This window comes from Tympanuchus pallidicinctus, unplaced genomic scaffold (assembly GCF_026119805.1).
Source record: "Tympanuchus pallidicinctus isolate F22 unplaced genomic scaffold, pur_lepc_1.0 scaffold14, whole genome shotgun sequence".
Lineage (NCBI taxonomy): Eukaryota > Metazoa > Chordata > Aves > Galliformes > Phasianidae > Tympanuchus > Tympanuchus pallidicinctus.
In genome coordinates this window covers 3516455-3538458 of record NW_026294659.1, presented here as the reverse complement: position 1 = coordinate 3538458, position 22004 = coordinate 3516455, and the positions used below count along the sequence as shown (strand labels likewise).

Here is a 22004-nt window from a genome sequence, read left to right as displayed (position 1 = left end):
TTTAAGTTAAAGGAGGGAAGATTTAGGTTGGATATCAGGAGGAAGTTCTTTACAGAGAGAGTGGTGAGGTGCTGGAACACCAGAGAGGTTGTGGATGCCCCATTCCTGGAGGTGTTCAAGGCCAGGTTGGATGGGGCCCTGTGCAGCCTGGTCTAGAATTAAATGGGGAGGTTGGTGGCTCTGCCTGCGGAGAGGGGTTGGAGCTTGATGATCTTTGGGGTCCCTTCCAACCTAGAGCATTCTGTGATTCTATGATTAGTGTTTCTTGCCCATGTGTTTTGTTCTTACTCCTTCTATGAAAGTCCAGACTAAGTAGTTTCTTCAGAATCTATTCAATTGGATACTTTTTTTCTTGTGGTGGAGCCAACCTGTTCCTCTTTTGGGCTTCTTAAAGTACTGGACTGCAGACTAGGGAATAGTTAAAATATTCAAGGTGCATGCACTAAAAATCTTATTTGACATGAGAATTTGATATCGTATCCAAATGATTCAGATAATATATGAGAATAAAGGGAGGAAAATGTGTTAGTAAATAGATACTGTGAACAGTACAAAGGTACAAATTCAGTGCAATAAATAGCAAAGTTGTTCACTGAAGCCACATTTTAGCCCTAACACAATATACTGCAAGACATTCTCCCTGTGAAGAAAGCTGCAGTTGTCTTCTATTTTGGAAAAGAATAGTGTTTTAAAAAATGTCTGTGAAATATTTGACATGCCGTTACTTTCTAATGCTGTTCCTTGCATGAATTTGTGACTAAGCTTTTTGGTTGAATTTTTCTCCCTACCACAGAATATGCACATATACCAGTGAATGTATTAATTCAAAACCTTAAAACACTTAATTTTTTTTTTTTCGAATGCTCTCCCAACTCTGTTTTGACACCTTTTTTTCTTACCTGCTGAGTTGCAGAACAATTTATGGGACTGTCTAGTTCCACTTGGCATAGCAAATCGTTTTCATTTCTCATTATGGTTAAGGCAGTTTAAGAATTCTCATTGTGCTCTGCCTCTTAGTTCACTGTTAATTCATTTTACACAGGGCATGAGAAAGTAAAGCAAGGATAATACCAGTTTGGAATTCCGAAAAAAGGGATTGCTGAGTTTATACTGCCACTGAACAACAAGTAATCTCAACAGGTTTCATATGTTAAAACAAAAACAAAACAAAAAAAACAGAATATTGATTTTTTTTTTTTTACTTTTGTCACATACACAGTAAAATGGAGCCATTTATCTGAAAAAGTGGATTTTCACAGTTTCAATAAAATGCCTTATTCATATAAGCAATAATAATACTGTTTTGTCTTTGTACTGTACAGTAAAATCCTTCAGAGTAAAACTCTGAGGTTTAGAGCTATTTCTTGTAGCAATGCTTGGAGTTTAAGCTAAGAGAGTTTTCACAAATTACTGATGAAGAAAAAAGTAGTTTTAGCCTGCTGCTTTTTTTTTTTTTTTTTTTTTTTTTTTTTCCAGGAGCTATTTTAATGATTTACATTTTCCTTTATTTTCCAGGTAAAAAACAAACATCAGATAAACAAAAGGGCGTAACTTATCCTACAGAGTATTTTCTCTGCAAAATTAACTTGGGTGACCAAAATTGAGTTGGCCTTGTTTGGGGAGAACAGCACCTTCCTTATTAGTGCCTTCACTATAAATAGTCCACTGGCTCTAGTTCTTCCCCTAGCAAAATACACTCCATTTAATGCATTGCAACGTGACATTTGAGACAGCAGAATTTTGGTTATAAATAAGTAAGGGCAGGAGAAGGGTGTCAGGTTGTTTTCTCTGGTGTGACTTTTTGGGGACCCACTTACTGCTCACTGATGCGTATAATTGCGCTATCTCACAGTACAAAGATTGGGTTCCTTTCAGATAAAAGAAAAAAATCACTAAAAAGTAGACTCCAAGTAGCGTACTTGATGTATATCAGCCACATCTGGGTTGTTCAGCCACTGAAACCAGACTACAGAAAGTTTGAAATAAAATTCTCAAACGCGTATAGCATGGGCAGCAGAATCTCTGCAGATCCATTGCTGGTGCATCGTTCTGCGTGCTAAGGCAGACATTGTGACAATCTCTGGGAGATCTTATGTCTGCACCAACCCCAATGCCTTTCCACCTCAACTGCAAAACTAAGTTAAAAAGTAAACTTTGTGTTACTGAAGAGGAGACCGTCAGATCCAATCTGTGCCAGACAGCACACACTGCCTACAGAAGTATCCTGCAGTGATTCCAGACAAAGCAAAGTGATGCAGGTAGGGGCTCAGATATGCTGTGCAGGGTGCCCAGGCATCTATTGGTAGAAGAAGCAGCTGTTGATGTGATAGGGTAGGGGGCTGTGGAGGAGGACCTGCTCCTTTTCGAGGCACTCTGGCTGTTGAAATCCTGCTCTGTAAGACAGGCACGGGGTCAGTCCCTTCCTTCTGGTAAGTATCCAGGGAGTGGAAAAGCTGAAAGGACATCAGCTAAGAACCTCTGCCCCATGCTCTTTATCTGAGGTTTAAGTGAAGCAGCATGGTACTGTCTCACCCTGCAAGCTTTCACTCATCCCAAGATCCCATTCCTCTTGAGGAAAGCGGCTGCTGAAACTCAGAGAAGGTCTTTGGCAAAAGTCCATCCTCAAAAGCTGCTTCCCTTTCCCACCACACAGCGTCAGCTTGATGTGGCTCAGAGGTGCACAATTTCTAGATGTCACAGGAGGGGTGTTGACCAAGCTCTGCTCTTTGAAATAGGTAAACAATATGCATTTCACATCAGTATGAAAATATCACTATGGAATTTTGGTCCATGATGTAAAATTGTGTGTAGGGAATGCTACATCCTATTGCTTATTTCTTGACAGGTACTATATTGTGACAAGGTGTGCCAGCAGTTGATGGTTTAAATAATTCAAGATGCATGTAAGAATTGTAGGAAGTGCACATTCTGAAACTGGCCAGATTCCCTATTCAGAATAATCTCCCTGATGGTTTTGGATGTTTTTCTTAGAATGCATTATCTCCAAACTTATGTATTTATTTTAACCATAGCTATATTGATATCTAATGCATAATTATTTGTATGGTTCTAAGCAGTGGATTTATGAGTTAATGTTACTTTGATTTTAAAAAGTGCTGGTTGATCGAATGTTGACAGAAAGGTTCACATTAGATCTGAAGCATTGTTTCACTGATTTAAACTCCTTTTTTGGCTACTTGTCTTATTTCCTCCAAATTGTGAAAATGTGTGTATGCACGTGCTTTGAAATCACCTTGAATAATTCAAATTCAAGCAGAGGAGAGCTGCTGCATAAACGATAATGCACAGCTTGTCTGAGGACCTAAGTACTGCAGTACTACAGATAAGAACATTCAATGAAATGAAACCCATTCTTGCCTACTCTCAGGTATTGGGATCGCCACTCAACATCCTAAGTTTGGCACTTCTAGTTTTTAAAGACTGTAGTGAATTATATCCCCCTCTTCTGCAACAGAAATCTCATGGGAGGAAACCTCATTCCTGTGAACTCTTCCTGACCCACTGGTGAGGGGCAACATGAGGATGTGAAAGAATATTTCAGGAAGAATAGCAACTGAGGAACAGTAACAAGGCCTAAAGAGCAGGAGATCCTGTAAAATGCAGACTTGAATGAGTATGTAGTTAAGCTTATCTTTGGGAGCCATGCCTCCTTCCTTTATGAGGAAAATAGGCCTGGATACCAAGGAAACTTTGAAATCAGTTGTGAGTGGAAGGGAGAAGAGATGAAGTCTTTGAGAAAGAAAGACAAGTGTGGTGTCCGGTGAAATGTACATCCTAACCATCAGAAAATTTTCTTTAGTGTAGTCAGAAAATAAAAAAAAAAAAAGAAAAAAATGCTGCTGCTGTTTCCTACTCCTGAGACTTAGGATTTTCTTTGTGATGACTCCTTGGCTGCTTATACAAACCTCCTGAAGGTTTACTTTTGATATTTTACCTCGTGGTCATGTCTAGAAGATGCTCCATCAAAATAAAATTTTATCATTTTCAGAAGTTTATGAAGCAAACAATTGGAACAGCTTAAAATACACAAAATATTCTAACATCACTCAGTAGTTCAGATATAAACCTGAAATACGTTAAGTAATAATAGGGCATTGACATTTACCACTTGAAAGGGTATCTACTATGCAAATCGGGTTTCCTGCAGGACAGAAAAGATTAAAACCAAATAAATTTTCCTCCTGGAACTTCCCCAAGCAAAATTCAGATAGTTTCTAAGAATATGATTATAGGTGAAGACCCTGAATATCAATCAGTAGAAGATAACCACTGGCGGTCTGCATATGGCATAATTTACAGAAAAAGATAGAGGAAATATCAGCATGTAGCTCTTCTATTTCATTCTCATAGTTGTGTTGCTAATGTTTATTTGCTATTACTGTGTGAAAGAATTCCTGAAGCCAAATATCAATTTATTTTGAGATCTGAGTTTAAGAGGGTACCAAGCAGGGGTGATTTACATTTAGTTAAAGTCAATATTATATTTTTTCAGCTGTGTATCGGTTGGCTGACTAAAACTAAGTTTAAATGATTCTTAAAATGTTTGCTGATCTGAAGGCACCTTCCTCAGAGAGAAGCTTAATCTGCACAATCGTGTACTTCTATATGTACATGTATCTAAATAACCATATATAGTATTCTATGTATTTAAAGTTAAAACATACCTGCTTAGAGTTTTGTCCTGTTCTGGTGAGATTTGATTGTAGCTCTGATTTTGATTGATTGCTGTATGATACAATGACAGTAATATATGGCTGGATACAGCGGAAGGTACATCTGCATAGCTCCGGGGGTTGATTGCATTAGGATGGAGTGAGCAGGAGGACAGAAAGCTTCTTGTCCCTCAAGCATGTTTTAAGGGTTAGCCCCCTTAATTATAGCTCATGACATGATACTGACTGGTCCTCTGGGTTAGATCCCAGGAGATTATAGGGTAGATACTCAGTTCCCATGTTGTGCAAAGTGTGGTGCAGTATCCTGCAGGAGTTTAGGGTCCAAGGGCAAGTCCCTTGAACTCCTCCACACAAATGGTTTGTCATATGTGTTTATTTTGCTGGGAGCTAAACAGAGACTGTCTTCTAGATTTAGCAGTTGTGGATGAGTCAGACTTTCATAGAAGCAGCTGCAGTGTATGTAGGAGTTATGCAGAAAAAGCTAGCCAGTGTGCTGGTAGCAGCAGCTGCTAAAATACGTGATGCACCTTACAGGTGAATGGAGGTGGTGAACTGGTAACACTGAGATACTTGGGCAGCTTCCTCAATTCTTAGTATTCCTAATGTAAGCTCATACTGAGATGTGGCCAAATTTTTCAGTGTGATTGAAAAACCATTGTGTGTGAAGCCCCTGAGACACTGATCTTCATTCTCACCCTCTCTCTTCATGTATTTCCTCTGAGTGCTCCTCACTCTTCTAGAATGAGGGGCTACCTCGTGAAAGCTGTTTAAAATAAAACACACCAAGCATTCATCTGTAAACTAAGTGAAACCTGAGCTTGTCATAACTTGAAATACGAGCAAGCTAAATGTGATTTGAGATTTATGGAAAAAGGTGGATAGGAGCCTATTATCCAAGGTGATATGAGTGCAGCCTCCTACTTGGGTGGCCTGTAAAGTGAGCAGGGCATGCAGGAGGTAAGCATTATTTTTTGCCTGTCTTGTCCCCTCAGTCCCATCCAATATCTGCTAAGAGATGTCCTCAGAAGCAGGACATCGGTTTGGAAAGTCACAGTGATGAAACCCAGTATGTTTATGTTTATTTTGCAAGCTTTAAGTAGAGGGCTCAGTGCAAGCTGAACTGACAGTAAACACTCTTTTTTCCATTAGAAGCTGTCTATGTTTTTGAGGTTTGTGGGAAAATGTTGGCTTTCCATTTGCTGTATTATTTCTTTTGTAGTTAGCATTCTACCTCTCAGATAGCAGCTCAGACCCTTTCCTGGACACAAATAGATTTTTTTTTCTTTAATTTAGTGTTCACTGTATTGCATAAAGGTTTGTAGTTAATTTAAAGCGGGTAGGAAGAACATCTACTAAATATTTCTGTATTTTAGATGGAGCAATAACAGAATAGAGATTGAGACATACTGCTAAAGATAGAATGTGGTGTAAGCCTGTTTGGAAAGAAAGAACTACGGTGATGTTTCCATCTGTTATGAACATAAACCTCGATGTTCTGTTAAACTATGAGCCTAAACATTTCTGGGCTTTCTAATACAGAACCTTGTACAGAGTATATGCATCTCTATTCATTTCTGTTACTGTAACTGGGTTGAATCTCTTGGTTTTAACTGTTTTCCTTTCTCAGTTGTTGTTGCACAGAATCATCTGTTAAAATGGTGGATTAAACAATAGGCAGACTTTAAAGCAATGAGGGCTTTTCCTCCCACCCACACTAAAATCTGAAAATATTCCTAAAATTATTCAGAAGTGAAGCTTTTTATGGCAAAGCTCCTAAGATAGATTGTTTTCCTTTTAGAAGAGTGAGTCAGTTTTTCATATGCTGCAGCACGTTCAGTTTGTGAATACTGCTTTCATCTTTACATTTGTGGAACGTTGCAAAAAGCTGCCTGTTTATGATTTGATCAATATAACTTGGCTGTAATGCTGTACTTCGTGGGGGGAGCGTGTTTAATCATAAAAGCTGAACAGCACACACTGTCTAATACCTGAAAAGTCAAGAAATATAATAATTAGCTCCTTGCTAATTAAATAGGTCATGACTGACCAAGAATCAACCACGGTTATCTGTGATGGTACCGTGAAAAATGCATTGTAATTAGGTATCACAGCTTGAATATGAATCATCAATATTCAACAGATGTATTCCACTTTGTTAGTTCCAAGCATCAGGCAGATTTTCACTGAAATGGAAAATCAAGTAATAACAAAAAAAGGGGAAAAGCAATTGATACAGTGATCCGCTATTTGATTATTTAAGAAGTAAATTTTTTTTTATTTATTATTCATTATTCCAGCCTTATTTTAAGAATGACTAAAATGTTGTTCCTAAGAATATACCTAATTTTAGGAAAGGATGTTTAACACTGAAAAATGTTTCCATCAAAGCTTCCTGTCTTTTTCTCTTCTGCATGGGAGACTCTGGTGTTATCTGAATGTATGTGAAACAAATTCACCTCTACCTCATGCCCCTCCTAAAACTGCCACTGCTGTCGTGATGCTACAGAAAACATGGCAGTAATTACACAGCCAGTATACAGGGATTAGTGCTTATGGTAATGTTTGGGAGCATGTTATGGGTACAATATGCTCACATTGTCAGACTATGTGACCCACAGTTCCATTTATATTCCTTCTCACTGTCACATTGCTGCAAAGTTGTGCAAAGGGGCAGTATTGGAAATTCTGAAACACCCTTTTGTTCAAATGCTCATTGCAGTTAAAGCAATTCCTTTCTCAAAAGTTGATTTTCCTACCTAAATGGGAGTGAAGTGCTGGTTGGCACTGATGGTGAATGTATGGCATGTGCTGGGTGCGTTTAAATTAGCAGATAGAAATGATCCTGCAAAGGTAAGTTGAGGTTGCAGAAGACCCAAAGTCCACACTGGCACCTTTCTGTGAAATTCACTTCCCTCCCCTTGAATGATGATTCACAAGCAGACTGAGTGCACCTCAGTTTAGTTTCATCCCAAGCAAATGTGTTCTGCATACTCAGAGACTGCCCTGTGGTGAGAAGCAAAATGGACTAAAGGGGAATGCTCACGAGAGGCTCTCCAAAATTGTGCTGCTGATCCAAGCTTAAATACTGTCTGAGACACATCTGATAGAGCTCAGGTTTTCAAACTGAAGTAAAGAGAATCAGTTACACAAGGGCTGTGTTTGGGAACATCAAAAACAGTATTTCTAAACCGTGATAGATTGCTGACTCTTTCATTTGCTTGAGTGGCAATAACTGCTCTGTATTTTGAAGTACGGTCTACAGTAGACTTTGGTTGAAATGCTTTTAGCCTTAATATAGCTCTGCAGTTTAAAACTCAGTGATGATTTGCAAAACAAAATCTCTTAAGCTTCAGCTTTCAACATACTGTGCCATTTTTAAAGGTAAGACAACTTTCCCACCCTATCCTGCAGCAGAGGCCCTGGAGATCTGCCCAAAGCTAGAATATGTACGTACATTTCTGTGCATCTTTCCAGTCCAGGCATGGTGCTGGGAGAGTGGATCTCTCTTACTGTGACTTTGAATAGGGTGAATGAATGATGTGATCTGCCTGCTGGATTTCAGAGTTAGAACCCTGATTCTCTTATGTCCCTCAAGTTGAAGATCTCATTTTCATTTCTTTAACATAGCTCTCTAGCCTCCTGCTGACTCAAGCCTTTCTTCCTGTGATAAGAAATGCTGTCTAGATATCGTCGTTTTACACATATCCTTGTTCAGGCTTCATTACAATTTATTATTAACTTTATTAAATCTCTCATATGTAAGTCATGAGCAGCTTACCAATCAATGTGGTATCAGAGTGAGCAGCTGAAGAAGTCTGTCAGTAATTTCTTCTCATCTAATTAATACAAAATGTTAAAATTATGACAATTTATTCATGGCACTCATATTTTTTTTACATCGGCAACATACCTTTCACACTTATTTCCTTGGTAAAATAGTCTTGCTACCTACTTTAATCAGATAAATGAGTAGGTAATCACTTATTTCTGCTTTGTAGCAGAAATGGGTAAAATGATCAGAGTTTGGGAATTGCTGTTATACATGCAAGAGATGCATAAAATTATAATTATACCGGTATAAATGAGATGTCTCTGAACAAAAAAAAAGTATGTATTTACTTCAAATAACCCAAAATACAGCTATTGTGCCACTGCATCATAAACTTACTTTTTTTGTTATGAGTATTTTACTTGTAAGTCCCTAGATCTTATGTAAGTGGCACAATTTTAAGCACATGCTTGCCCTTAAAAAGAGTTTTAGATTTTTATTCCTTTTTAATATAATGAGATTTGTGTGGGTTTATTTTTTTTATTTTTTTATTTTAAAATAGATTCTTGCTCCAAGGGGTTCCCAGGTTCACAGCACTGCAGGCTGAAATCTTTTTTACATGGAGTACTTAATTGGATCAGTATTGAACTCTGAGTTCAGCAATCATTGAAGTTCATATAGGGCCAATCTGAAAAACAATGCAGTTTAAACTTTGGCAGAACACAGTTGCATAGTTTTTTTTTTAAGTATTATTTTGAGTTTAATAGATCTTCAGAACAGGTTTTTCAAATATCCCTGTACAATACTTGCATGTACTATATAAAAGGTAGTTTAAGGGGCTGTTTTGTTTCAGCGAGGTTTTCTCTCAGGCACGTTAGGAACAAAAAGTTCCAGACTCTTCCAGGTTTCTCATGTCTCAGGTGGAGTATTTAACTTCCTTCACCTATGCTTTACACCTAGGGCAGAGCCTCTCCTGCAGTGGCTGTCCTTTGCAGCCTTAAGGTGTTCTCACATCTGCCCCACTGGTGGGAAGCAGCTCCTGTGGAAACTTCTTGCCTCTTGGCAATGCAATCAGGCCATATGACATAGAATCATAGAGACACCAAGAATGGAAAAGGCCTCTAAGATCATCCAATCCAACCATCCGCCTACCACCAATTTTGCCCACTAAACCATGTCCCACAGTACAACACTTCTTGAACACCTCCAGCGTCAGTGACTCCACCACCTCCCAGAGAAGAAGTATTCCCTAACATCCAACCTGCTTTTCTTCTGGTGCAACTCAAGGCCGTTGCCTCTAGTTCTATTGCTAGCAACATGGGAGAAGAGTCCGAGATAGCTCTTTTTTAGAATCTGCCATATTTTGCATCTCCCCACAGTGTACGTAGCTAAAAGACAAAGCAGAGGAAGCAATGCAAGCCTATCTGTCTAAAATTACTGGTGAGGTAAGAGGGAAGGGCCAAAGCACCTTGCTGTAGATTTTATTTCCCTGAATTATGTCTTTGTAACATTTTCCTTCTTCCTCTCTGATTTGATGATCACTTATCCCTGAGTGCAGCCACTGTAAGTGGTGATGTTAATGCAGACTCCCTTGAACTGGAAAATACAAGCTGATAGCGTGTCTGAAACCAGAGAGACAGGCGTTTCCCAGGTGATTACTCAGGGATTCTCCACAAGAGCATCTTTCTGTTCAGGTCATTCCTTAATTTCTTTTTTTTTCAGCAGATCCTGATTAAAATTACCCTGCCTACAGTCTCTATTGCATGTCTGTCAATTATCTTGTCAGATATGGGTTTTAATAGCTGATTTGTTTGTTTGAAAGAAATACTGAATATATTACAGAAGTTCACCTGAAGGGATCTAAATATATTTAGACACTGTCCACAAAAAAGGTGAAAATTATAAATAATGTATAGTAATGTAGTCATTTGTAACACTTATAATTAACTTTTCTATATCGTTCTGTGTACAGGATTGAATAATAAGACTGCAATTATTTGCGTTTGTCTCCTAAATGGCTTCCAACTTATAGCCTGAGAAACATATACTCAACTTGGTGTCAGACAGTTTTGCATTGTCTTTGGACTCTGAATAAAATATCTGTGGGAACACTCAGCTCCCATCATAACAGTATGTGAGCTGACCATCTCATTGAAGTCCCTTTGAGAGATTTAACCATGGAATAAGATCAGAAGAAGCTTTATTCAGTGCTATAGTTCACTTCCCTGCCATGCAGGAAGAATACCCGATGGTACATCTCAATCTGCTTTAGCTGTGTTGCAGCAGGATCAGAGTCCCAGTCGAGAGCCAGGCAGTAGCATCCCATTATGTTTGGTTTTATTCAGACATAAGCCAAGAAACTGAAGGTTTTTCTACAGCTCATGACTTGGTGATAGACCTATTTCCTGCTTTTCTTTTTTTTTTTTTTTCAGGCGAAAACTACATCATGTATTGTGGGAGCATCAAGGATACTGTCTTGTCTGTGCTGTTTAGTAAATGACACAGTGCTCCTTGGTAGAATATAGATGTCAGCATGAATATTGAAAATATCCAAGGGTGTCACAAGTCCTTGCATGCAGGGGAGAGATGCCATACTATTAATGATCCTTTCTTTCACGAGCAAATGCCAGTCATGGCACTGGGAGAAAAAAGGCTGGGAGAGAAATAAAAATAGCGTTTCATTAAAAACAACCTTGTCAGCTGTACCTATGTCATATTAGAGTTGTTTAAATAACACTGTGAATTCCTGAGGAGAAAAGAATCTGGAGATGCAGCTATTATTTTTGCTGTAGTGTGGCAAGGGCTTTACTGCGGTGAATAATAACAGCTATGTTTATGGGTAGACCTAAATTAGAAGTGAAAGAGGTTATTCATTCTTTGCAAAAATCCATCTTAATGTGCATATGAGAAAGTTTAGGCAAGTTTTTATTTCTATTTTTGCTTTTAGGCCTGTTTCATACTGTTCAGAATCTTTTTAAAATTGGAAAATTCCTGTGGATCAGCAAAGTTTTAAATGATTTCTGAGTTTCTTTTTGAATTGTCTCTTCTAATTGGCAATTACAAGCTCAATAAGGGATTTTGCTCGTTATGAAGTGCCAAATCAATGCTTAAAATGAAATGATGTCTTTTTTCTCTTCCTTTTTACCTAAACATTGGTCAACGTTAATCAGAGAGTTCCTTCACTGTAGCATCTGAGAGCCTTGAATATTTGAAATTCAGAAATATCTATGGCATTTGATATAACAGGATGCTAATCACTGTCAGACACCAACTGCTGTAGGGTCAGTCACAGTGATGTCCTGAGCTACTCTTTTTGCTTTCTGTAGGGTTGTGACTTTGGGGACTACCCTGAGACTGATTCTCAGTGCAGCCTTTATGGCCAGCAGATGGTTCAGTGAAGCACTTCTACTTTGGAGCTCCCCACACAAGCCCAAAGCCTCAGAATAGGATGTGCTTACATGTATTCCTCATTTGGTACAACCAGGAGGCTTAACAGCTCCCCTCTGCTTTGTAACCCTCATCTGTGTACTGAACAACTTTAGTGGCTGTGTCCACATGGCATTTGCAGCCCAAAGAACTATTCAAATACGTTCAATATATCTGAGATGAAGATATATTTATTAAACTCTGATTTTCCCTTCTCCCCTTTTTGATGAAGACAGAATTCCTGTTGCAGACCAGGAGAAAGATGGCTGGAAAAGTAGCTTATGATTTTAGTGGCTTGGGCTTCTGTCCTGGCTGAAAGGGTTTCCTAGGTGGTTAAATGATTGAAGGTGTGTATTTGAACAAGCACTCATCCAAGGGTCCTACAACACAGTAATGTACACCATACTTGAGATGTCTGTATGCTTGAATAGCTCGTGCATTTAGGTATAGGAAGTTTAGAAGAAGTTTTCCAGTCTCCTTACCTAAATGTGACAACTGCAGGAGTAAAGAGAGAGTGAATGATTTACACCTGCTGTAAGGCATGAGTAAGGAGAAATGAGTTTGATACACTTTGAATTAGGTAGAGAACAATTAAATAAAGCCACCTTGCAGAAGTGGCTGATTTGCTTGCCTGGAAATATTACTTTAAACACAAACAATGGAGAATAGACTCAAACAGCCTTGAGATTAGGCTTTGTGAAGAGACACCTTTATTTATTTGAAAAAACTAATTCCGTTCTCTTTTCTGTGTATATAAGAATGTGTATGTGAAGTGGTCCTGATAGATTTACTTTGCTTTCATTGGTGTCATTTGCTGAGAAGGAAAGTGTTTATTTTGAACCCATTTTGAACTTTGTGTGTTAGTAATTTACTCAAGAAGCTTAGCCATTAAAAAGCTTTCATCTTCCATCAGTATGGGTCCTTGAAGCTAGAAGTCTTCTCAGCAGCATGCTGAGAATGTCAGAAGGAATCTGTCCTTTAGTACTTCCCCTGGATGAATAGGTGTGGTGTTTAGGAAAATGCAATCTGAAAATCTGGCTAAGGAAATGAAAAAGCAAACAAGCAAGTGATTTATTTTTAAGGAGGAATGGTACCTTGGACACTTAATGACCTGAAAAAAAAAAAGGGAAATAAGACTAATATAATAAGACTTACTATGTGGTAAGACTTCACGTCAGCATTCAAACAGAAATCTGAAATTCAAGATATGTAATCCTAATGCACCAAGAAAAACAAATACTCTGGGCTTCGTTGTTTCTGGCTTCAGGAGAAGCAGCTGAACATTGAAGTAGAAGGCAGATTACCAATACAAGCACCTGTAATTACAATCACATTTTTCCCTTAAGTAAAATTATCCAGTGACATATATTGTCTTTCCAGCTGTCTCTTTTAAGTAGAACCAGGCCAGTATTTCTAATGGGCAGTAACACTGCAAGGCACTCTTGGAGTTTTATCATCATGTTTATATTCCTTACAGAATAAGGCAAGTAAAACACAGTTTCCCAGTACTTGTCGGTGATTCTGAAGGAAAAAAAGAAGTCAGAAAGCGTTGCAGGAAGTTTCAGGTGATTGATACAAGAAAAGATAACATTTTCTATAAATTCAGTTTAAAAAGCTGGTGCGTAGTGATGGGATCAGACTGGGACACAATAGAAGCACATGCAGGCTTTAAAGTCAAGGGTGCAGTGAAGGCACTGCCAAGTTATGTTAATGAAGCTGAACATATTTTATTGAACATATTTTATCCTGCCTTTTCCACATCCAAGCCCAATGTTCGTTAGAGGGCTCTGGTGCTTGACAGTTAATCTTTGCACAAGAGCACATGGTGAAGTAAGAAGTAGATTTAAATCTGTCTGGAAGTAAAGCATTACCACACCATGATCAGAAATGCAGGGTGATGTGGTGGTTTGATGAGTTCTGTCCTTAGGGTGCCTCATTTTCAAGCCGCCATTCTGTGAAAAACAAGGTACAAACCCATGTGCATCAGGGCAAATCTGTACACAAGACAAGTGGCTGTGTGCTGTGAAACACAACTTCAAGTAAAAAGAGGAATCTTTATAATTTTGCTGGGTGTTGTGGATGTTTCTTACTGTCCTACATATTCCTCTTCTCTGTAAGCTTGCTCACAAGTCCAGGACTAGCTAGCTGCCCACACTGACCATGCTTTCATTTGTCATGTTGCAGCCACAGTAACAGCAGATCTAAGATCTTTGCTGCTGTCTGCTAATACTAAACAGAAGAAAAAAAAAATGTTGATTCCAAATTAATCTCCAAATTCAGAAGAACCCATTTGCGTGTATCTGATATGAATTTCACCATTTATATTTTTGAAATAGTGACAGTAAATTTTAGCTAGTAAATGATCTGTGAACATACTTTGGCATTCCATGAATGTGTCATAACCGTTCAGTTAAAGGCTTGTATTTAAGCCTCGTAATTGCTCAAGCACTAAAGGCCACAATTATTTCTTTGGTAATTCAGGTCTGATTGACTAGATAAATCACGTGGACTGTTTCTGCTTCAGGATTTGATGCCTTCCTGATCCACAGAGATATTTCTGAATTAGTACATGAACATTTCTGCCATAAATAGTCATAAAAGTGATGACAGGGATATGCAAAATATTTTTTTTATTTTCACAGCCCTTCCTGGAATGAAATATTATTTGTAAATTAAACTGTAGATTTCTTTGAGAGTTTTAACTTATGAGTTAGCAGGTTCGGTAACTTTAAACAAGCTGAAAGGTATAATAAGCTGAGTTACTGCTTCACCTTTAAATAATCACATAGAAACCTGTGTTTCTGTAGTTAATGGTTAGGATTTCTGTGCTGCATGAACATCAGGTGACAAATAGGGTACATGCATGTTAATGCCTACACAACTACACAACATGAGACCACTGCAGAGAAAAAAACAATCAAGTGAGAGCTAGGTATCTGGAAACAAGTGTCTCAGAAATGAAGCTTTGATACCAATGACAGAAGGATGTCAGTGGATTCTAAGAAGTCCCACAAGACTTGTCAGACATACCATATTAAAATTAAAATTTAGTGAATGAGGATAAAACTTTAATGTGTCTTCAATCCCCTGACCTAGATAAAGTTGTTAATTTTTGATTTATAACTGGGTATGGAATTTTAATCTGCATTAAAAAGAGAAATTTTCCATTTCAGTGGAAGAATTTTCTTTTAACACTGGGAATCTTACACCAAACTCTTCTAATGTGATATACTACCACCAAACCCAGTACTGAGTTTGGGCTTATCTCTGGCCTCCATACATGCAAAACTCAGTTATTTGCTCTCTCTGTACAAAATGGATTGTGAATATACATTCAGGTATCAGGTGCCTAACAAGCACTTCAGTTTTCAGTTTTGAAACTTGACTCTTGTCTTCTTATATGAAGATTCAGTTTTTCATCAGCCTTTTGCTTCTCCTCTGCCAACTCTCTTCTACACTATCAATTTACAATAAATATTGTATACAGACATCCCATACACACTTAGAAGCATTCCAGTTACACACTCAACATCACGTGTTTTGCATAATCCTGCACCTCTCTGTTTAATTTGGTGGATTTTTTTTTCTAAGTGATGTGTAATCTTAGCTTCAGAATGATGCTGGAGAATCATTCAAACTGCAAAGGAGAGTCTGACCCTGTTCAGAGATGAGACATATCTGGACACTGTCCTCCTGCTGTGCAGATTACTGGATGTGCAGCGGACAGCCTGCACTTGGTTTTGGGGTATTCAGGGTTTAGTTTGGAGTATCTCCAGCAGCTGGATGTGAAGCTAAACCTCTACAGAAGCTCTGATTTTGCTCTCTGTTTTAAAGCTAGAAAGCTTATAGCTACACATTATGTCATGCGTCTTGTGGTACATTGCAGTGCTTACCAAGCACTGCAGAGTTTGAATGTATGTGGTATTCATCCCACATTAGCTCCTCCTTGACAAGTTTTTATCCCAGACAGACTTTGCTAGCTGTATCTTGTTGCATTGCTAATCAATGATGTCCCTCTCTCACAGAAGTGCTGGTCTCTGCACTGGGTGTTCAGTGATGGCATAGCTTTCCTTCATTCTCATCCAGCTGAGCTAGCACCTGTACTCATGCCTTTCTTACTTCTTCTCTGTCTAGGCTTCTCCAGCTACATCCTTCTAGCCCATGGGTGTCCAACCTTTTGGTTTTCCTAGGCCGCAGTGAGTGAAAAAGAACTATCTTGGGCTGTGTATAAAATACGTACATCACTTCACAAGTAATGCTTCCTATTTATTTCCACGGAAAATAAAACAGATAAAAAGAGCACAATAATGCTATTTCATTGAGCAAATTCTCAGCTGCAAAACACTGTTTTTCAGCATTGCCACTGTGAGATACGCATTTTTACCACTGATGAACAAGAGTCTGCATGCCATGTTTGTAAAAATGTGCACCAGCAGCAGTGACCCACTGTTGCTGTCCCCACTGCTGCTGTCACTACTGAAACACACTACCTGCTACCTCAAATCCGCTGATTGGTGTCCAAAAACATTCAGCAAGTGTCAATGAATGCCAGTGGGTGCCATTTTTCCCTCGTGGAGGAATTCAGTTCCACCCATTTGCTTCATCTACACATTCATATTAGATGAAATTCTGTCAGACTGCCCCTCTGCTGCCATCTCTTGAACAGCAACAACATGTGATGGAATATTGGTGGGAAGGTTTTTGATAAAATTTTACTCTTCCTCTACTTCATCCTTGAAAACAGTTGTTCACAAATATATGTATCACCAAGAAATGATGACACGAATAAGTGATGACTGTGAAGTGAGGTCTATTTCTCTCTGCTAAGACAGGAATTATAAAGGTTTGATATAGAGGCATGGTCAGATTTTTGAGTTGAATACCTGATTGCAGCTCTGTGCACTCTGTTTGAAAATTTGTAGATAATATATTTATGTCAATTGATGGCGTGAGGTAGGGGGTGGTTGCAGGGCAGGCTGGGCTGGGTTGTGTACAGCTGTGGGCTATGAGTTGGGTTTGCTTACTCCAGCCTCAGCACAGAGAGATACAGAGAGAAAAGAAAGCAGAAAGATAATAGCCACCTGCTGTGGCACTGACTTTTGGAGCCAACGGCCCCAAAGGAGTAGCCACAGAGAGTAGTTTTGAAGACCACAGTGAGGGAGAGGCTGATGCTACTGCTTTGTGTACAAACTGTTGGCAATATGAAAAAAAAGCAGTGTTGAGCTGAGCTGGAGAAGACCGTGCAAGAGCTCAGGGTGAGCAACCGCTGGTGAGATGGGCTTTGGAAGATCCCCCAGGCATCATGTTCCTTGGCAGACGTCTCCTGTTGAGCCCCAGCTATTCATAAAGGTGACAAACCTTGAGGAAGCCAATTTATACATGTGTGTGGGTGGAATACATGTGCTTGTATAATGAGTGCATGTTTGTGCAATGCACAAAACCATAGGCACCATCTCTAGAGGTCATCTTTGGTAGTTCATTTTGAAAGCTGCTTCCAGAGGTGAATTCCTACCCAATGCACCTGGAGGTTGAAGCTCGTGGAGAGGAAGGAGGTGGGATGTGTGGGACAGCCACTGTGTCACATTGCCCTCTAGTGACAGGCTACCTCATTATGTTGGTTCTCACACCTCAAGTTGTACCCAGTGTTGCCTTCATTGGGTTTCTAGATATCCAGACAGAGATGGCACGGCAGCAGTGGATATGAACATGACATTGAATATGGACTTGGGGAGTCTTGAAGCTGAAGTTTGTTTCCATAAAGCTGCTGAGAACAAAAGAAACAAACAACAACAACAAAAAAAAACAACAGCCCCATCATGAATTCCTAGCTGCTGGTTCCAAGACCAAATAAATATCTATTTACAATCTGTGGACATTATGAAGTCAGCCTACCAGAAGGAAGGGAATTTGCCTCCTCAGTGGCCATCCCACCATTAACCACCATTGTTCTTTAGAGCAAAAAGGGGTCGCCAGTTAAAGCTTCTGCAGTACCAGATGCAACTCTGTTCTCACTGAATAGAAGTTAATGAAAATACCAGATTTTGGTGACATGGCCAAGCAAAATCTTTTTCTTTTTTACTTTCTTCTTCTACATAAAAATTAGCAAGTTGGGTCTGATTTCATCAGCAAATCACAAATACCTTCTGGCAAAGAAGGGATTTATATTCCCACCTACAGAGGAAAACAGCAGTTTATAATGGCTATCAACCCCAGGTTTGTACATCAGCCTCATTACACTAAAACAATACCTTATCTTTTGCTTAGTTTCATACTGCCTTTGACTTGTGAACATTTCTTGACATTTTCTTATGCTATTGTGATATTATTTCTGATAATTAGAAAGCTGATCAGAGAAAAAAGATTGTTTTCATGATGTTTTTTGAAGGTTGTACATCCATTTTTTTTCCACAGTGGAACAAAGTCACAACCTTATAGTTAGGTTATGTGAAAATGTTTGAAGCAAAATGTCAGTTTTCAGATAGAGATAGGAAATATTTTCAGACCTTTTTAGCTTGTTTTCCTTTTGAAATTGGCATGGACCATGAGGAAAAAAAATCCTCTTATAATGTCATTGGAATGAATGCTTTTCTGCAAAACGTTTTAGACCTAGTATAAAGCATTCTAACCTACTTCAATCTACATGACTATTCCTATGTTCAAAAATCCTGCTGAAGAGAAGCTCATTTTATAATCACTGTTTACATTTTTTGATGTGACAATTATTTTTTTTTAACTCTTTCCAGATTTGTGCCTGAAGATTGAAAAACTGTGTCCTTTGCACTTTGCAGGTGATATGAACACACCATGAAATCAGAGTGCCGTTGCAGTCAGTTGTAAAGCCAAACTTCTTTGAACAACAAATTTCAGCAGTACTGTTATCTAAAAGGTAATTACATTCTTAGTCTTTTTTTTTTTTTTAAATTTTAATAATGTTCTGAACTCATTTAGCAGATTCTTTTACCATGCCTTCCTGGATAGTATAGCAGCTGAATAAGACCTTGTTTCCTCTTTAATAATGAACTACCTCCCACTGCACCAAACAGAAACTTCTTGTTCTCTAGCAAACTACCAACCGATCCGGGAGAAGAACTTCAAAAAGTTAAAATTTTGACTTGCCATTCTTGCAGCATCATTACAGAAAGAGGGACTTTTTCAGTTACTCTGCTCATTACTGAGATGAGTAGGAGTAAGCATGACAGAAATCTTAATCAACAAACAAGCAACTTGGGACTGAGAAGAATTGGTTGCACAAAAAAGCAAGAAAATAATAATATCCATGTGCCAGCTCTGCCTTTTACCTCTGGCTGTTTCTGTCCTTTCTAGTTCCACTGGTTATGGAAAGCACTCCTTTGAGCATGCAGAGGTGATACTTGATTGTTTCAAATTGAAGTTATAGAAATCCATTTGATTTTATGTTTTAATTATGAAGGCACATTTAATTTTAAAGTTCCTTCTATTGCTTATGCATTTCTACTTGGTTATTATCTTCCTAGCTTCACAATAGTACATTTGACTGGATGGGGTCATCATTCTGTCCAGATGTGCATGTGGCAATTTTTTATCCATGTGTGATAATCCATAAATGAATAGAAAATATCCGATGTTGGGAAATTCTCCTACACAGACCATTTTCACTAGGCTTCAGTTTTTCCTCAGAAATCCAGTGTGACACCAAGAGCATTTTGCATATGCTCACGTAATCTGGCTCCTTCTGAAGTAGTTTTAAAGGACTGGGCTGTCTTTCCAATAATTTTTTTATTCTGTTAATCTTTACTGGTATGCTATGGCCATTCATTTGTAGCACTGAAAAACTGTGAAGCTATTTTTCTAATATTTAGCTCAGAAAACTCAAAGAAACATCCTTAATTTTTTTTAAACATTTTTGTTTTGTTTTGCTAAATTCTCCTTTTGGTATGCAATGATTAAGCTTTGTAAAGTCAAAATCAGAAAGGGGAGCAATTTGACATTTGTATGGTGATTTTTTTATATTGTTGTGTCATTGGTGCATTTGAAGGGAATTGAATCCCTTTTGGAGGACTCAGAGAAATGAGACCAGTTTCTGAAGACCAGGGTTGCCCACCCAGAGGCAGCACGGTTTGTGAAGGTTGCCCACTCTGCACTGATGGGTACGAACATATTGTGCAGGGGCCACATCACCCACTTTTCACCATAAACAGTAGGAAGTAGTTTAAGCTGCTTCAGATATGTTCACGGTGCAGACAAAAAAACAGTGACTGTAAAGTGGCTGCACCCTGATGCAGGAACCTGGAAAAAGGTGTGTGAGGAATTACAGTACTAATGCTTATAAAATATAGATTAATAAACCATAAGTTAGCACCTATCCTATGGCAGTGGTTAGTGCCTGTATCCATGCTAACTTCTGTGGGGAGTAAATTGCAAGTCTTTATTCTGTTCTCATTTGATTCTTACTTGGAGCCTGTAAAGCTTCTCTTGACTTTAAGGGTGGGGAGAGGACAGTCTCATCTCTCCCTGTTTCCAACCAAGCAGTTATTCTTCACCTCCATCTGAGGTGCAAAACCTCAGCTTGTTAGGAAAGTCTGCCTTGCAGCAGAGTGTCTGAATGTACAAATCTGCTCACAACCACAGCTGGAGTGGCTTATAGTGAAGACAGGTCATGCTGGGATCTTTCACTTTGGCACCAATTATATTTTTCTATGAAAGCACAAGAGAAAATACAACTTCACGATTTAAAGTCAATAGAATCTGCAGAGCATAGAACAACTTGTCTTTTCGTATGCTGCTCTTTGTAGATACAATATATTAAGAACTTAAACTCATGCCTAGCCTTGGGGCTTAGTTGCCTATCTGTACTGTCGGATCTGTCCGACTAAGAGAAAATCATCTGAAAGTAAGGCCCAGGAATATTTTGAAGAAAGTGCTGTTAGGGTAAGCCCTGTCAAGACTTTGTTACGATGAAGCAAACTTCTTAGTATGTGATGCTTTAAAACAACAAAATGAAATATACTTCATGGGCTTTTAAAACTTTGCTGCTTAAGGTAACTCATAGAATTTACTGGACCTCATTGAACTTTGGAATAACAAGCCTTGTAACTGAGTATTTCATTATTTCATTATTTCATTATTACTAAGAGTAATAATGAAATAATACAGAACTGCTACTGGATTGATGATGCTCTTGCTCAAGAATTATGCTGTTCAAGACCTACGATTTCCTTAAGCTTTAATAGCATATCCTGAAACTTTAATTATTAAATATAACACTGGACTCAGTAGGGTTTCTGAACAAGTGATCATAGTATCATAGAATCATGGAATCATAGAATTGCCTGGGTTGAAAAGGACCACAATGATCATCCGATTTCAACCCCCCTGCTATGTGCAAGGTCGCCAACCACCAGACCAGGCTGCCCAGAGCCACATCCAGCCTGGCCTTGAATGCCTCCACGGGTGGGGCATCCACAAGGGCATCCTTGGGCAAACAGTTCTGTCAAAAATTTTACTAAGGGTTATGCTTAAGCACTGCTGAAGCAGTTTATTCATTTTGCTTCCTTTTGCCCACGAGCACAGGTGGAATTTGACTGCTTTGACTGTGCTTTTGCTTTGAATTATTAGACTCATTCTAAACCTCAAGAAAACATGAAACAGTAGTTGAAGCTCAAGACAAGAATTCCATAAAATGAGATATGAAATAAAAGTTAAGGTTTTTTTCATTGTCAGTGATATGCAATGTTGTTCTAGATCATTCCTGTTACTGCTTAGTTTTCTGCAGTGACATGTAAAATCATCGTAATTTTTTAAATAGTTTTGCTACTCATTTGGTGACTAATTCCAGATCAAGAAAAGGACTCTGACTCTTCATCTGAATCTTTCAAAGAACTTGGCCTTGTTTGCTTTCTACTGCTAGCAAATGTTACTTCAAGAGAAAGTACAAGATGTGTCATATGTAGTGGAGCAGTATTTTGACTGGATTGGTGAATTCAGATGTTTTCTTCCGCTGAGTATGAATGTGAAGTGTGAGCTCATATATGGTATTTACACCACCTGAAGTCAGAATTAGTGGGTATTTGCACTAGAAGTGCAATTGACAGAACAACATATGACTCACTTGATCAATCACAGCTAGCCAATGCCAC

At 38.6% G+C, this 22004-nt stretch overlaps 1 long non-coding RNA gene across 1 annotated transcript in view; it reads left to right on the top strand.

Annotated features, from left to right (window-relative positions):
- Positions 1-22004, top strand: part of LOC128076315 (uncharacterized) — a 183946-nt gene that overhangs the window by 89615 nt on the left and 72327 nt on the right. The window contains exon 2 of the long non-coding RNA XR_008204343.1: positions 18678-18775. This is a non-coding gene — a long non-coding RNA (uncharacterized LOC128076315). The remainder of the gene's footprint in view (positions 1-18677; positions 18776-22004) is intronic.